Source organism: Procambarus clarkii, chromosome 82 (assembly GCF_040958095.1).
Source record: "Procambarus clarkii isolate CNS0578487 chromosome 82, FALCON_Pclarkii_2.0, whole genome shotgun sequence".
Classification (NCBI taxonomy): Eukaryota; Metazoa; Arthropoda; class Malacostraca; order Decapoda; family Cambaridae; genus Procambarus; species Procambarus clarkii.
Window position 1 is genome coordinate 6,918,630 of NC_091231.1, and position 17,698 is coordinate 6,936,327.

The 17,698-nt window shown below is 45.7% G+C and overlaps 1 protein-coding gene across 1 annotated transcript in view; it reads right to left on the bottom strand.

Annotated features, from left to right (window-relative positions):
• LOC123764335 (uncharacterized) overlaps positions 1 to 17,698 on the bottom strand; it is an 89,685-nt gene that overhangs the window by 37,068 nt on the left and 34,919 nt on the right. The gene's annotated exons all lie outside the window — the stretch shown is intronic.

Sequence of the window (17,698 nt, forward strand, 5' to 3'; positions counted from 1 at the left end):
AAGTGTTGGATGTAGGAGCTCCAACTGTACTTTATTCTGCAGTACAGTATACAGTTGACAGTGACGATTCTACTCTAGTGTACCACGTCTAAGGTGTGTATTGTCCAAGACGGACCGAAACGTCGCCACGATAATGGTCCAAGGCGGACCGAAACATCATTTCCTGTATTTCCAGAGGTTTTGGATTGGGTGTCTGTACGACCCTATTTTTTTTAGAATAAACGTTCTCTGACTTCAATCTATATTCAACTTCACAATGTAATCTAATACATAGAGGAACTGAGAGCATTTAAGTTATTTATATTAAAATTAATAACTGGGCCGCGTTTCTACAGCTTAACATCAAGATGTATACAGTTTTGACAATCAGATAACGAGCTTTATCGAAAATTTATTTGTATGCACAGCAAGTAATTCTTTTATCACATACGTCGCATTTTTTACGGAGTGGCAGAACAAGACAATAGGCTGGGGAAAGCACAAATTGGAGCCCGTAGCTTCTTGAGAAAGTCTACCAGGTAGAAGCCCTCGGCTCCTGAAGGATTCCCGGGCTTGTGTAATTCACATAAAAGTTTCTTAATATTAATAAACCGAAATATACGTATATAATCACTTGTCACGCCTCGTTACTTCTGATCAATGACGCGCAGACTTGCGCACTTAACCAGCCACTTGTTTCATAATCTTTCCAACACAGCGTGACGACACTCCACCACCACAGCCCCTAACACAAGACATGGAGGGAAGCCGCACAAGGGATCACTACGAGCCTTGGCAGCCTTAGTGGGCTCAACAAACTATACCCAACTCACAAAATGAACGCTACACCGCGTTTACTCCTACGCTGAGTAGGAGTAAACGCCTTCGTGGACTCAACAAGCTATACCCAACTCACAAAATGAACGCCACACCGCGTTTACTCCTACGCTGAGTAGGAGTAAACGCCTTCGTGGGCTCAACAAGCTATACCCAACTTACAAAATGAACGCTACACCGCGTTTACTCCTACGCTGAGTAGGAGTAAACGCCTTCGTGGGCTCAACAAGCTATACCCAACTCATAAAATGAACGCTACACCGCGTTTACTCCGACGCTGAGTAAAAACGCAGGTGGTGTAAGGTACCGCGACGCTGAGTCAAGGAACAGGTGGTACATAATCACATAAAAAAAACACCTAGTGTTAATATTATCGAATTTTAATTTTCACGGTCCCTTAACCTGAGAAACAAAAATGTCAGAGCACGAGGCTTCACTCACCGCTGATGGCGTCAACTTCTTCAAGTACATCCTTTGATGTTTTGACGGGAAACTTCACCAGCGGCTAATATAAAAATGGAGACATTGAAGCTGAGGTAACTCCTATGAACGAATATACAGAAGATCAGTCAGAATAATATAAAAGAGTGAATAATTGTAATAATTCTTAGGGGTACAACTAGCACTGGGGCTCCTAGCAGGGGTACTCCTTGTTAGGTGTACCGTAAACAGGTGTAGTACGTCAAGCAGGTGTGTGCACCTAGCAGGGTGTGCACCTAACAGGGTGTACACCTAGCAGGGGTGTACACCTAGCACTGGTGTACACCTAGCACTGGTGTACACCTAGCAGGGGGTACACCTAGCAGGTGTATGCACCTAGCAGGGGGTACACCTAGCAGGGGCGGTACACCTAGCAGGGGGTACACCTAGCAGGGAAGCACAAACTCCTTTGGGTAACTGGTATCTAACGAGGCGTTTTTGCTTCACTTCCCGCATCCGTAAACTGCCTGAAGAGTTTACACTGATTGATGATCAACACTATTGGTTATACTTGTAAACATCTCCCATGACGTGTGTGTCCGTGTATGCGTGGGCGTCCGTGTATGCGTGGGTGTATTCGTATAAGTTTTTACATGCGTGTGCACAGACAGAAATGTGCTTTTAAGGGTGTACACCTAGCAGGGTGTACACCTAGCAGGGTGTACACCTAGCAAGGAGTACACCTAGCAGGGTGTACACCTAACAGGGTGTACACCTAGCAAGGAGTACACCTAGCAGGGTGTACACCTAACAGGGTGTACACCTAGCAAGGAGTACACCTAGCAGGGTGTACTCCAGGGTGTCGAGTGCTAGCTCCCGAGCCCCAACCCTAGCAGATGTCGGTTGTCCAATTGATGTATCTCAACCACCGTGTTCCAGAGCATCTTAAATGGAAATAGTTTTAGTGGGTTTATTTTCTTTAACCTATTGTATGTGTTCACCTTTGTACTGAAGTTCTTCCTTATATCTACGACTGGCTTGTGCCTCTGGTTTCATCCCGCGACTCCTTGTTCAAATGTTCATCGTGAGATGATATTTTGTTCACACCGCGTGTTTATGTGGTCGTTGTGTCACAGAAATGGTTAGGCACGTTTTCTGTCACCCTGATGCCGCTGTTCACCTAGCAGTAAATAGGTACCCGGGAGTTAGGCAACTGTTGTGGGGTGGCCTCCTGGGGAGGGTTAGTAGCTGGACCTTGGGATGGAGGTGATAGGGCCTCAACGCAGGCTTCCTGTCCCCCGACAAAACCAATTATATGTAAAACTAAAATCAAGTATGTCTAGCCTGCGCTTGAAACAACTTAGTGATCCCACGTCAATCATGACTGGAAGTTTTGCCTTCATTCTGTAAGCAGCTCCTGTGTGATATTTATTATATCCGTGTGTCTGTCTGTGCTCTGGCATGGGACAGGATCCATCAACCATTTACCCAACCCCTTACGAAACCTCTACATCTTTCCACAATCATGCCAGTTTGGTTTTCATTTATTAAGCAGTTTACGAGCTTCGAAACTTCACAATACAAAGTTATTGTTATAAACAACCTCGTAGTGCTTCGGGGCTCGTAAAGTGTTTAACAAATGTAAACAAAGCCGCCATGATTGAGGACAGATGTACAGGTTTCGTAAGTGGTTGTGTAACTACTTATTGAACCACTCACTACACCCGCCATGATCCCCACCACACATCCTGCAACACCCTCTCACCTAATGCACCACAATCTTAACGGAATCGACCAATCCGCTTAAAATGCGACGTTTTAGTTAGCGTTGAAGCACCGTAATATTACCGTTTTCTACGCATCTCTATATGTTAATTAAGTGAAATCCTTGTATTCGAACGTTTCAAGGCAAAACAGTTGGATTTTTTACGGAGTGCAAAAGATAGAGAACGGGCCAGTCTGAGAACGCTCCCCGGCACATAATTACTCCAAGAAATTAATTAATATAATCTGCTGACATTAGAAGCTCACCTGATTAGCGTGCATAATTAATTTTGATAGCAGTGAGTCGAAGCTCAACAGGACCGAAAGGTAATGAACGGTCCTAGTTATTACAGTCTTATATTTGGTGAATGAGACCTGCGGTTAGTTATGCAACCCGTCCTCTTAAACTACCACACAATGACAGACTTGCTCTAACGTCAGCTACTCAGCCGGTGTCGATGATTGATAATGATCAAGCCATCCAAGAGGATGCATGGGCATGAATAGCCCCTAAGTGGTAAGCTGGTGTCGATTATACGAGGCGTTTGGTCCGTCTTGCAGGCTATGTGTGTGTATATAGTAGCTAAGCTGCCTCTTCTATCTCTGTCACATCTAACCCTTCCTCCCCTACCCATTCTCAACCTTCCAGTCCAGACTTTTGCATCCTCTCTCTTCTCTCCTATCCTTCCCTCTTCCTCTATCCTCCACACACACACACACACACACACACACACACACACACACACACACACACACACACACACACACACACACACACACACACACACACACTTGGTGTGTTGCCAACGCTGCATTAAGGAACTCATGACTGTGTTTATACACACCTCACTTGTGTGATCCCTCCGTCGTAAGAGTAAACAGTTTAGCAACCATTAAATAATATTTGGTGCCATGCAGTACATCAAATTGGTTCTCGGTGGTGTGTGTGTATATTGAGGCCAGGTGTGTATGTATTGAGGCCAGGTGTGTGTGTGTATTGAGGCCAGGTGTGTGTGTATTGAGGCTAGGTGTGTGTGTGTACTGAGGCCAGGTGTGTGTGTGTACTGAGGCCAGGTGTGTGTGTGTACTGAGGCCAGGTGTGTGTGTATTGAGGCCAGGTGTGTGTGTGTATTGAGGCCAGGTGTGTGTGTATTGAGGCCAGGTGTGTGTGTATTGAGGCCAGGTGTGTGTGTGTATTGAGGCCAGGTGTGTGTGTATTGAGGCCAGGTGTGTGTGTATTGAGGCTAGGTGTGTGTGTGTACTGAGGCCAGGTGTGTGTGTGTACTGAGGCCAGGTGTGTGTGTGTACTGAGGCCAGGTGTGTGTGTACTGAGGCCAGGTGTTTGGGTGACTGTTCGTAGAGTTAGATAAAGAGGCAGGTCTGTCTGCCCTCCTCTTACATACAAGGACGAGTCTTTCCTTGGTCATCTTCTTGAGGTTATCTTGAGATGATTTCGGGGCTTTTTTAGTATCCCCGCATTTAGTGTCATCATCAGGGTCCTTGTGGGGGTTGTTGTTGGGAAGTGTTCTGGGCTGCCTATGTGGTGTGATCCTCCCTTCTACCTTGAACATATTTACCCAGACAGCGACTCTACTTCTGCTGGCAATGCTTCTTGTAAGTTAGTTTCCAGTTCTTTCCTAAATGCGGTGGTGTTTTCCAACATTAAGTCATTCCCGACAGCATTTCCAGAGTTGCCTGATGAATGCTTCTGTCACGGTTTTGGTTATTATTAAAGAACTATTTCAACATCACTTTCTTGCTCTTGCATGTGTTGTTGTTGCATATAACATACCGCAAAATACCATGTAGCTCTCAACATTTTTTTAATTTTGCTAGAAATTACCTTCTTAAAATTATATGTTAGATTAAGGATCTGCCCAAAACGCTGTGTGTGTGTTAGTGGCTTTACAAGAATGTATTACTTCAAGTCTCTGTACTCTAATAAACCCAATGTACATTCTTGTATATAAATAAATAATAACAGCCTCCCATTAGGCTTAATATCCGAGAATGGCGTTGGTTCGACGATGAATCAACGTTGCTTAGGCGTCGCTCCTAGATATTGTGCCCAGCGGATTGGTCCGTGGGTTGACATACCCGAAAGTAATGATTTTTATTATCACCTTGAGTCTAGGCTCTTGGTGTTCAGAATGGCCACATACATTATCCAGGGCTTGCAGTAGGCCGCGGTCCAGTGCGGTAATCCTTCACTAAAGGACAAAAATATGAAGTGAATCCAGAAATAAATCCCTGTTCGCCCTTGGACTTGGATTCCTTCGGATTCTCTGATAGTGTTGCTGCCAAGCAGAAGAGTCAAGCTAACTTTAGAAGTTTCCAAGCCCTTGTCCCAGCCTCCTACAACACCCCCCACCCCCACCCCACCCAACCCTTCCCGCTTATGAATGAAAAACACTTAACTCATGACTTTTAAGTGAATATGTTTACACTTCTCAGTCAGTGCTATACTCCATGTGTTCCAACTGCACATCTTAGATGTTTCAACTACGTGTTTTAAATACAAATAATTTGCAAAAGAACAAAACATATAACTTAGCCTATCCCCAGAGCTAACTATGCACAAAATTATAATGTATAACTTGTACATGAAATTATAATGTTTTATGGTTATGCAATATAATGTATGGTTAAATTTAGAAATATGCCTTCGTGGGATGGCGGCCACTTGACCAAGCATAGCCTGAGGATGGGCTCCCTCCACCAGGCACTCAGCCAACAGACGGCTTCTTCACTGATCAGTTTAGGCTACGTGATGGACGCCATCAAAGGGAACTGAAGCGTTTAACGCCACCGTTCAAGTAAATCTGCTTCACACTTGTCAATCAGAAGCCCTTGCAAAGACAACGAACAACTCATTTCATTTTTCCGTGAGACTTCCTGATCCGCTTGTCATAGTCAAAACAGACTATGCTGCCTGTTTGCATGGCGCTGACTTGCATAGCCTATGCAAGCAGGAAGCCCACCGCGTTTCGCTCGCTATAAGTATCATTAACGTCAATAATCAAGTAATGACATATTCACATCTGCCATACACCACGAAACATGCTTCGTTGTAAACAGCTTTGCTTTATTATTGACTTCAAGCTAAACAAAGAGTTATCTCGTCAAGGAAGTCTGACAGAGCCGCGGACCTTTCCAATAACTGTGAGAGCGCGCCTTGTATAGAAATGCTGCTTCCTGAACTTAATTGACGCACGTCCAGCTTACGGCCCTTTATGGCCAGAAGCCCCACTGACGCCACCAGCGCCCCTGACACCAGCCGGCCCGCACTGAGAGGTGCTTCCCGCGTCACCGTGTAAAAAGACAGATTTTACGCTAGTCCTGGACCGTGTTCAACAGGGTTCTAAGCGTAGGCTGGACATGTATATATGAATGAGTCTGGGTGGATATGAATGTGTCTGGGGTGGATATGAATGTGTCTGGGTGGATATGAATGTGTCTGGATGGATATGAATGTATCTGGGTGGATATGAATGTGTCTGGGGAGGATATGAATGAGACTTGGTGGATATGAATGAGTCTTTGTGGATATGAATGAGTCTTGGTGGATATGAATGAGTCTGGCTGGATATGAATGAGAGCTGCCTGGTATTGGGCAATGGTCATTCTGCAGTTTCCGTTATTCTTTTGTTCCAAGAACTTATTTTTTTATTCAGAAATTTAGGAAAATGGTTAAGCTTGTTACAAGCATTACCAGTGCTCGAGCGATTTGGCCTGGGTTCGTGTCCTGGCCGGGGAGGATTGACTAGGCGCCAATCCTTAACTGTAGCCTCTGTTCACCCAGCAGTGAATGGGTACCTGGTTGTTAAACGATTTGGCGGGTCGTATGCCGTGGAAAAGTAGGATTAAGGATTTGCCCGAAACGCTATGCGTGCTAGTGGCTGTACATGAACGTACGAACTCTTGTATTATATATTATATATTTATATAAACAGTGGACACATCATTAACGTTACTTGAACGTTGATGACGTTAATTCTGCGTTGAATTGACGTTACTCTTACTGTGCCTTGTTGAGTCTTAAGTCAACAAAAGATCAATGAATGCATTATCAAACTATTCTATGTCTTGTTGCATTAGTGAAGAGATGAAATTTATGCATTGCAAATTTGACACTAGCGACCAACTGAAATTCAAAACGCCGTAAAACTGACGTTCCTCGGACCAATGAGGATCGTTGTTGATTGTCTAGGCGGATCGCCAGGCAAGTTCAGCAATGTAGGCTATCACAACAAGAGAATTATTGGGAACGTAAGAAATACGAATGCTCCAACCATTCGTATAAATGACAGTGATTTAAAATGTTGATAAACATTTATAGAAAATCATTGGATGAGTGACGTAAAACGCAGCGTTTTCGCTGTTGGTGTCTGACGTGTTAGTGTACTGTTTTGTGACGGTGGGGACGAGGCTAACGTCTCTAGTAGGGTCTAAAACCTGTACCGGCATAAACATTATGACGTCATAGTGACGTCACAACTCGTGCGCGCGCGCACATATAATTACCCTAAGAAATGCGAATATTCTAGTGTTCAAGACAGGGACAGAAAGCCGGAGGATCGTCAAAGGTACCCACTTCCCCAATCCCTCCCATTTGATCTCGTATTTTCGTTAGGTTCAGTCACGTTACGATAATTTAAGTTAGACGTGTTTACAGAGAAGCGATGACGTAGACGGGTACATACTTTTCTCAGGCCTTAGACGATGGGTAGCAGTGTTGCCAGGTCTGGCCTCACTCCCACGGCTCTTGTCTCCTGCTTTCTTGAATGAAACTTCTCCCACGTCTCACTGATGACGTCGTTGGCTATAATTATCGCCACATTGTTGTCATTTCTTACAGGAATTGCCAGTGGTTAGTGTAGTTGATTCACAACCGAAAAGTCTCTGGTTTAATTCCTGCGGCAGGACAGGTACTTTCACCTAATGCCGCTGTTCATCTAGCACTAAATAGGTACCAAGGAGTTAGGGAGTTGTTGTGGGTTGCATCCGTGGGAAGGTCAGTAGGTTGCCTTTAGGGACCATTACAATCCTATATAACGTAGTTTAGTTTGCATTTTTGGGCGGGTCTTTTACCTAACAGGACTAGCTCTCAATCTGGACGTTGGTGTTAAGACCCTTAACACCAACGTCCAGATTGAGCTAGTTAAGTTTAAGTATAGCCTCTAAAAGATTAGGTAGGCTGGACAAGTTTTAGCACCATACGGTTGTGGTTAGGTAAAACTACTTCCAATTCGACGCCTATAACAAGAAAACTGGCGCCAGATTCACGTAAGCACTTACGCAAGCACTTACGAACGTGTACATCTTTCCTCAATCTTTGACGGCTTTGGTTACATTTATTAAACAGTTTACAAGCATGAAAACTTGCCAATCAACTGTTGTTATTGTTATAAACAGCCTCCTGGTGCTTTGGAGCTCATTAATTGTTTAATAATTGTAAACAAAGCCGCCAAAAATTGAGGAAAGATGTACAGGTTCGTAAGTGCTTGCGTAAGTGTTTTCGTGAATCGGCCCCTGGAGTCTGCTGGACCTGAGAGAATTGTTATTGTTTTGGGATAGAGGCAGCTATAGTACAGGACTGTACATATCCCGTCGTTCTCGTGTGTCTGGGAAAATTGTGAGCCCGGAGGCTTTATGTCGCCTGATGCTGGAAAACTGTTGCAACTTACGGCAGATAAACACGCTTTAAAGCAGGTATGCTGCGGGAGAGGCACATACAGTTACAGCCCCGCTCCTGTGCCAGGTAAGTTCTCTAGGGGATTACCATAGCCCGTGCTACTTAGAACTTTTTGTTCCCAGTAGCTGAATCTAAAACAACAACAGGGAGAGGCACCAATAAAGTGTGAAACATAACAGGCTGACCAAAGAGCTAAAGCTCAACCCCCGCAAGCACAACTAAGTGAGTACAAGTCAGGCGCAGTGTGCCGACGGCTGAGTGATGTGGTGTTGGCTGGGTGCCGGCTTGGGGTCACCTGCCCTGTGCGTCACCACACACCTGACCTGTGTTTGTCATCTCACACCTGATGCGTTCACCTTGACGCAAGTGACATGTACACACCACACACCTGATCTGTATACTGCTACACACCTTGATCACCAAATACTTCAAACTTGTTTCAGTTTCAATTGATCACCAAACTCAAAGCCTCTGAATGTAACCAATTGAGGGTAAAAATAGCCTAATATTCTCTATCCTTTTGGGATGTATTTTATGACCTCAATAAATTTACTTGAATACAATCACACACCTGACTTGTACACACCACCATACACCTGACGTGTAAATATACAAGTATAAAAGAAACTGCCTTTTATGAACAGGTATAAATTAGATAGTTGCCTTGTAAGCAGCAGGGCTTTTGGCGCTTACAAGGCAACTATTTGTTCTCAGCCACTCCTCACTCACCTGCACCTGTTACTGCTCATGCACCTTGCAACACGTATTTACACGGACTGTTACTCACTGGGAAACTCCAGTTTTTTGTGTACACACATCGCAACCCGTCCTCAGACAAAGTCCATTCCATCTAGCGGTCGACCCCACAGACGCATTCATCAATTTTAGCATGCTGTTCATTCCAAAGAGGAATTTTCTCAAATATAAAAATATTTTTTGATATATTGGCATACTGTGCATGGTTAGGTTAGGTGTTTAGTTCTGTTAGCGATTACTTGTATTTGTAGTAAGTGGGTGAAGCATTTACAGTGTTGTAGTTCGAAGAAAAGTCAGCGAAGCACCTGTTCCGGAAGTGTTCCAACGTTATCAGTTGTGAGTCCTGTGTAAACCGTTTTCATTCATATACAGGGGGTTTGGCGGGTGCATGGAATCACTTTTGGGTCTTTGTTTGGAGGACTGAATACATTCTACGTATTAGCAGCCTTATGCCTCGTGTTTGTCTTATCTATGAATCGGAAAAAACATAGATTACGTTTGATTCTGATGAAAACGTTTTGTAATTAGAGAAAGCTCTTTCCTATGAATCTTCCACTGTTGGTGCATCATATCTATGTACTCTTGCATAAATCAAATAGTATTATTATTTTATGAGAAAATCAACAGTAGCGATGCGAGGATTCGTACCCTCGACCCTGGCACTCCCACACTGCGCACCTTACCTCTGGACCACGACGTGAAAACAACCTGGGATTCCATTGAATCCACAGGTCGTTTGGAGGCCCTATTGAAGCTAGTCCTGGTTTTACATATAACTCCCATTAACTCTGGTATAGGTAATGAAGTTCTCCACCATACGTTCTGTGGATTCAGTGGAATGTTGTATAACTTACATTATGTCGTGGTGCAGAGGTAAGGTGCGCAGTTTGGGAGTACTCAGGTCGAGGGTTCGCATCCCCTACATTGCCCTAGTTGATTTTCTCATTGATGTATCACGTTGGTGAGATTTCCTTGGGCATTATGGTATATTAACTCTCATTTAAATTAAGGTCTCGGTAGTATTGTTGGGTTCGTTCTTAACTCACATTTGGGAATACCGGGCGGGACAGAGATGGTTGGGCACGTTTCCTTTCACCCAATGTTCCTGTTCACCTAGCAGAAAATAGGTACCTGGGAGTTATTCAATTGTTAAGCAGGCGATGAGTCACAATAACGTGGTCTTCAATTGTTAAGTTGGGAGGGTTTGTAGTTCGGAGTTGAGGGGACCTCGATATTAACGTGACGTACACACATACATAGGCTGCCTGTCCCTGACAAAATTAATTGAATTATTGTTCAATCAAATCAGAGGGATACGGTATACACAGGCTGCCTATCCGCGACAAAACGAATTATTATTATAGATAAGTCTATAGATAGATATTATTCTATATGTAAGAATAATAGTCTCCGTGGTGTAGTGGTAAGACACTCGCCTGGCGTTCCGCGAGCGCTATGTCATGGGTTCGTATCCTGGCCGGGGAGGATTTACTGGGCGCAATTCCTTAACTGTAGCCTCTGTTTAACGCAACAGTAAAATGTGTACTTGGATGAAAAAACGATTCTTCGCGGCAGGGGATCGTATTCCAGGGACCATAGGATTAAGGACTTGCCCGAAACGCTACGCGTACTAGTGGCTGTACAAGAATGTAACAACTCTTGTATATATCTCAAAAAATAAGTCTGCATAGTTTCTGCTAACATCATATTCATTTTCTGTTAGGTTTACAGAAAATGTAAAACAATCAGGGTATAACTAAAGTATATTATTTAAGTTACCTGAAGGAAGGAATTTATATTATTAATTCATTGTAACTTATTGAGCTAAATGAATTGTGGGGTTCAGTCCTTGTGCCCATTATGAGCTTCTGTAACCCTTTCCACTACCTCCCACCAGATGGGTATGGAGTGCATAATAAATGAACTAAACTAAACTCACGAACTGTCGGGGCAGTTCGTTAGTTTATTAATTATTATTAATACACAGGAGGCCAGTGTATTAATAATAATAATAATTTATTTAGGAAAAGTGCATACATAGTTGCAGAGTTACAATTCAAACGTTTTGTTGGATTTAAAGATAGAGGTAGTACATACAATACCTAAAGTCACTAGTACGCATAGAGTTTCGGCCAAGAAACGGGCTAACTTGTATTCATACAAGCTAGGCTTATATCAAGGTCCCCCCCCCCGAAGGTCGAATTACTGACCCCGTCCAGGATGCAACCCCACAACAAGCTAACCCCTTGAGTACCTACTTGCTGCTAGGTGAACAGAGACATTAAGTGATTGAAAATGTGCCCAACCATTTCTGTTCCGCCCGAGATTTCTAGTGGTAGAAATTATAGATATAAATTCTAGAAATTCTAAGTATTCTAGAAAAGAATAATATTTCGAGGCTTTTATGTGGCAAATAAGGACGATTATTTTAATTTGGAAACAAATCAACAAATGCAAATCAGCTTCAGATAGACAATGTTAACATCAGCAATAAAAATGATGGAAAGTTCTTTGGCCTATACATAGACAAGAGACTCAACTTCAGCACACACATAATAACCAAGAAAGTCTCAAAAACGGTTGGTATACTTTCTAAGATCAGACATTACGTTCCAAACTCTGCTCTCCTCTCTTTATACTACTGAACGCGCTAATCTATCTCTATCTTACATACTATATCTGTGCATGGGGTTCAACCACTGCAAACTACCTCAAGCCTATCATCACCCAGCAAAAATCTGTTATCATAACAATAACAAACTCTGTTTTCAGACAACACACAGCCCATCTATTTATATCCATAAACATGCTAAACATAAACTCACTCTACACATTCTCGTATGTCATTTACATGTATAAAACCTTGTTCCTAAATGCAAATCCTGATCTGAAACTCTTCCTTGACAGATGTAATAGAACCCATAATCACCAGACCATAAATAAATATCTCTTTGATATCCCCAGAGTCAAACAAAATCTGTGTAAACACTATGTAAATAAAGAGACCTAGTCTATGGAACTCACTCCCTAACGAATTGAAAAGCTGTCCAACCTACGCCTTATTTAAAAGTAAAACCAAATAGTACCTAATTTCCAGCCCGTCCTCCAAAAATGGGGTGGTAAATGTAAGAAGACAAATAAGTGCAATTATGTACTATTCATAGCAGTTAGAAATTGTATTTATTTTTACTTAGTATTAAATTGTACTGTCAAATATATTGTGAATATTTGAGTTTACCTGAAAAACTGAATAGAAAACCACAACCTCACCTAACCGTCTTAGTTTTTGAAGATAATAATTGTATTGCTTCTTAATTACAATTAATACTAAACCTATAGCTATATTGATATTACAGTTTTATAAAACTAATAAAACAAAACTAAAATATATCAATAAATTGTAAAGTAACTCAGGATATTTTAAAATTTTGTATAAAATCTATATTGTTTAATAAACCTGAAAAAGAAATTCCTGATATTTAAAACTTGTGTAGTACAACTTGAAAATAAAAACTTCTTCCTAAAATTTTAAGTGTGTTAACAGAGAACGAGGAGAATTAATTCGGGAGAGGGAATTGGGTAAATGTAACAGCCCCATAAGTGTAATTATGCACTGTTTGACAGTAAGAAAGCGTACTTATTACCTCCTCCTGGATCAGGAGGTGGTAATACAGAAACCACACTATCGTGATAGTGTGGTTTTCCACCAGGGTTTGGTGGAAACCTTTAAGGTGGCGCGCGAGTACGCGACTAGCAAGGCTGGGGTCGGAGGTTCGCGCCCCCCCTTCCCCCCTCACAGTGTTACGGTGCCCTCTCCTATTTCTTTCGTTTGCCGGCTTAAAGAGTCATATCAGCTCTCCCTACTGATTCTCTGAGGTTCAGGGAGTCTAGTGATATATGTGGCGACCAGACCGGCTGCCATTTAGTGGAAGGAGGTTATATTATAAGTTGTAAATAAAGGAAAGTTGGCGCCCTGATATAAAATGAAACAGTATCCCCTACGGCAGATATGACCTTGTGGAAGGGACACTATGCCAATCGCGGATTGGCCGACGTAGGTCGCGGGCGACAAATCAGGGCCCGCCATGACGTCACCGAGTGCCCCGGGCGGCGCCAACGTCAGAGTTGTACTGACCGTGGAAGCGACAGGATGCGCCTCGGTCTGCTCTCAAAGATTGGAGGCTCTGCAAGCCTTGTTCAGTGGATTGAGCTGGCCTTCGCTGCCCCTCACAGTCATTGGAGACCCTGCGCTTCTGGGGAGCCAAAGAGGAACCAAGTTCAGTGAGCAGAGAAGTGCCAAACTTGGAAAACGGTCGGGGACGACGCTGGGCGGCGCCGCTGGCTGGACGTTGAGGTCTGGAAGGTGGGCGAGCAAGCTGCTGTGACTGGGGTCATATCCACTGAGAATCTTGGAAGGACGACACAGTGCCTAGGACAAGGAGCGACGCCCTGTGGGAGAGGCGAGTGTGGGGAAAAAATAGTGATTAGCTCAGCGCCCATCGATGAACCAGGATTGGGGCAGCTGAATCTCAGGGATTGGAACGGCGACGACGCGAAGGCTTCACGACACCTGAGGACCTGTGGAACGCCCTGGATCGTCGAGGATCGACCCAAGGAAGCGTGGGAACCTCACACCATCGAGGGACAGGCGTCGTGAGCCAGGAGTGTAAGGTAGATCATTTTTCCCTCCCATTACCCCTTGTATGAGTAGGCTAGTTAGGCCACAATATTTACTCGTGTATGTGGCAGCAAGACTTTATTACCTTAATAGTAGAGTAGGCTGCAAGGCAGCTTGTGTCCAGGACTGTCAGAGAGGACAGTGTGTATGGATGGCAGGACAGTGAAGAAGAGGTGCCGACGTGGTGAAGAGGCCCTCCTGTGAGAGTGTGAGACTCCTGTCTTCCTGCCCAGTTGAAGGAGAGTTGGAGGTCGTGGAAGAAGAGGCTGACGATCTCCAGACTCATCATCCATATTCCATATTCATGTATTACTTGTGATTGTGTGTGTGTGTTCATGTAATTTGCGTCAGTAAATCCACACATTTTATTACTGTGTTTGAGTGTGCCTCCTTTTGTGATTTTCTCTATGAGCATACATTTCTGGCTACAAACGATATATGATACACCCACTGAACTGCATTGCTGGGGTGCAGATATAATAACCCAGCTGGCGACCTTGCTAAGAGGAAGATAGAGAAGACAGGCGGGAAAGGAGTTCCTGCAACCTTTTTTTTTGTCTGGCAGGCAAGACTCAGGGAGGTTATGGTTATAGGTAAGCCTGAGTCTTCCTTCACTCCCCCACGGGTCTAGGCCGGAACTGTTAACAGCAGTTTCCCCGTGGTTGACTGAAGGGCTTCCAGGGTGAATCAGTGGCACCCCTTTGTGGTGGAAGCAAAGACCTGCGGAGGTGGGCATTGTTGGTCCTATCTTGTGTGACCAAGGAGACTCCGGTGAATCCAGGGAGTCGGAGGGGCTGAGTATTTGGGCCCTTTGAGCCCCTAGCAGCCGAGTGTTAGCAGAGCCCCGGACCGCCCACCCCCACGTGACAAGAGAACTGGCGACCTCGCCAGGATTCGAACCCCGGTAGCCAAGAACTGGGAACCTCGCCAGGAAGCGTGGATCAAGCTACAGTGTGGACCAAATTTCAAGACAAGTGTTGCCAGGGTACTAATACAGTGTGGCCAGTGAATTCGGTGGTACTGTTACTCAACCGGCTAAGGGACTGAAACGGTGAAATTAGTGCCTACTAACTTGTCTGTGCCGTCGTGTATGCTTGACGATATAGAGATGGAGGAAGACAAAGTAAAGAAATTTATTGACACAAGGGACGAGAGAATTTTGGAGGAGTGTACCAAGGCCCAGCTCCAACAAGTGGCAAACCACTTTGGGATCAGGTTGAGGACGACTAAGGTAGCAGAGCGAAGGATAGAGATCATGGCACAGCTCACAGCTCGAGAGGAAGCGACGGGAGAGGAGCCATCTCAAGAGGAGCCGTCCCGAGGAGAGCCATCGCAAGGTGAACCGTCCCGACTAGGGCCTCCCCAAGCGCCTACCAGTGTGGAGAGAATTCACAGTGAACATGGGAGCAGTGGAAGGTCCAGCTGTAGTAAGAGGAGCCTGCAACTGGAAATAATGAAGATGCAACTGGAAGCCCAGCTGCGACGAGAGGAGAGAGAAGCGCAGATGCAGCGAGAGGAACGTGCGGCTGAGCTGCAGCGAGAGGAACGTGCGGCTGAGCTGCAGCGAGAGGAACGTGCGGCTGAGCTGCAGCGAGAGGAACGTGCGGCTGAGCTGCAGCGAGAGGAACGTGTTGCTGAGCTGCAGCGAGAGGAACGTGCGGCTGAGCTGCAGCGAGAGGAACGTGCGGCTGAGCTGCAGCGAGAGGAGCGAGAAGCTCGGCTGCAGCGGGAAGAAGGAGAGAGACAACTGCGACTGGAGGAGATAAGGGCAAAGAAAGAAGTCGAATTGCGTCGCGTTGAACGTGGTCTGCCCTCACTACCTGCACGGCGGGATGACCTCAAGGTAAGGGAACGTGACTTACCTACGTTCGAACCACAAGAAGCTGAGGCGTTCTTCGAACACTTTGAACGGATAGCAACTCTGAAGGAGTGGCCGGAAGATGATTGGGCTGCTCTGGTCCAGGGCAGGTTGACTGGTGAGGCCCGGGAAGCCTATAACATGCTGGACCTAGAGGAGTGTACTAGTTATGATGCGATTAAGAATGCGGTTCTCCACTCATTCCGGCTGACTCCGGAGATGTACCGGAAGCGGTTCAGAGAGTGTACAAGAGCGTCGGGAAAGACTTACGCCGAGACCGCCAGGGATATGGAACGGAAATTCCTACGATGGTTGAAGGCAGAGGAAGCGGAGTCGGTGGATGATGTTAAACGACTGATAGTGATGGAGAAGTTCATGTCGGTGCTCCATCCTGAGTTGCGAGTAAGGGTGAGAGAAGCAGGTATTAAGGACCTGAAGGCTGTAGCGGATCGAGCCGACATGCTGGAGGAGGCACTACATATCAGGAGGGAGGGGCCGCCCAGACACTCGCCTTACCCCAGGTCGGGAGGGAACTTTAGGAGTTCAGGAGGAGCGAGGACGGGTGGGGACTCTCCCAAGAGTAGTGTGCCTGATGAAGTAACGTGGTTCAAGAGCTCAAGAGACGCGGGGAGGAAGCCCCAAGCGGTGAGCAGTGGACCTAGCTCAGGAGCAAGTGCTGCAGTCCCGGACACGACGACAGGGAGTCCAAGGAGAACCCAGGGAACGTCTGCAAGTGGTACCGCCAGAGTGACTGGCGAGTGGCCGCCCAGGAGAGGCAGCCGATGCTACAACTGTGGCGTGAGAGGACATTATGCCCGCGAGTGTGAGGAGCACCAAAGGAATGTAGGATTAATGTTGGAAGAGGAGAGAGTGTTTGTTCACACCCCATATTATAGTGGACCCAACGTGAATGGTTGGGAAATGAAGTTGGGTGAACATCCCTTCGTTTTCGAGGCCAACGTGAAGTTTGGAAAGTCAGACCCAGTGGAGGTTGCCGTGCTTCGAGATACGGGTGCTGACATAAGTATGGTGACCAGGAGTATTCTCCCCAAGGAATTTAATGATTCACCTGTGGGAGTGGTAAGGATACGCAGTGTGGGGGAGGAATACAGGTTGCCACTTCACGAAGTACAGCTGATTGCCGACTACGGAGTCGAGAGAGCTATAGTAGCTGTGGCCCCTAAGTTACCCCTAGAGCATGTACAGATGGTGCTGGGTAATGACCTCGGAGGAGGCAGGATACAACCCGATTGGGCCAGGAGTGCCTATGTTGCAAGCAGCGGTACAACCCTGCCAGGTGAGGTATCGGTCGTTCCAGATGGTCGTGAGGAAGCCGACTTCGCCAGGGAAAACGTCGCCAGAGACGACGACAACGAGGGCGAGAGTGCAGAGAGGTCGTCGGAGGTTGTGGAAAACCCCGACGGGGACCTCCGACTAAGCCTGATGATGCGTGTGGAGGAGTGGCGAGGAGCAGCTGTACAAACGCCTGGGGCGGTGAAGAGGCTGCAGACCGCACTCCCTCCATACAGAAACGTAAATAAAGTAAGCTCAGTGGATGAGCGAACGGCAGTGAGGGGCAGAGTGGAGGAACCACGACGCAAGGCACCCTATGCCGGCCAGATGAATAGTGGTAGGTGCAAGGCGAACCACCGTGGTGAGGTGAGCCACAGGGAGGTGGATGAGCCCAACCACGAACCGAAGAAGACGTCTG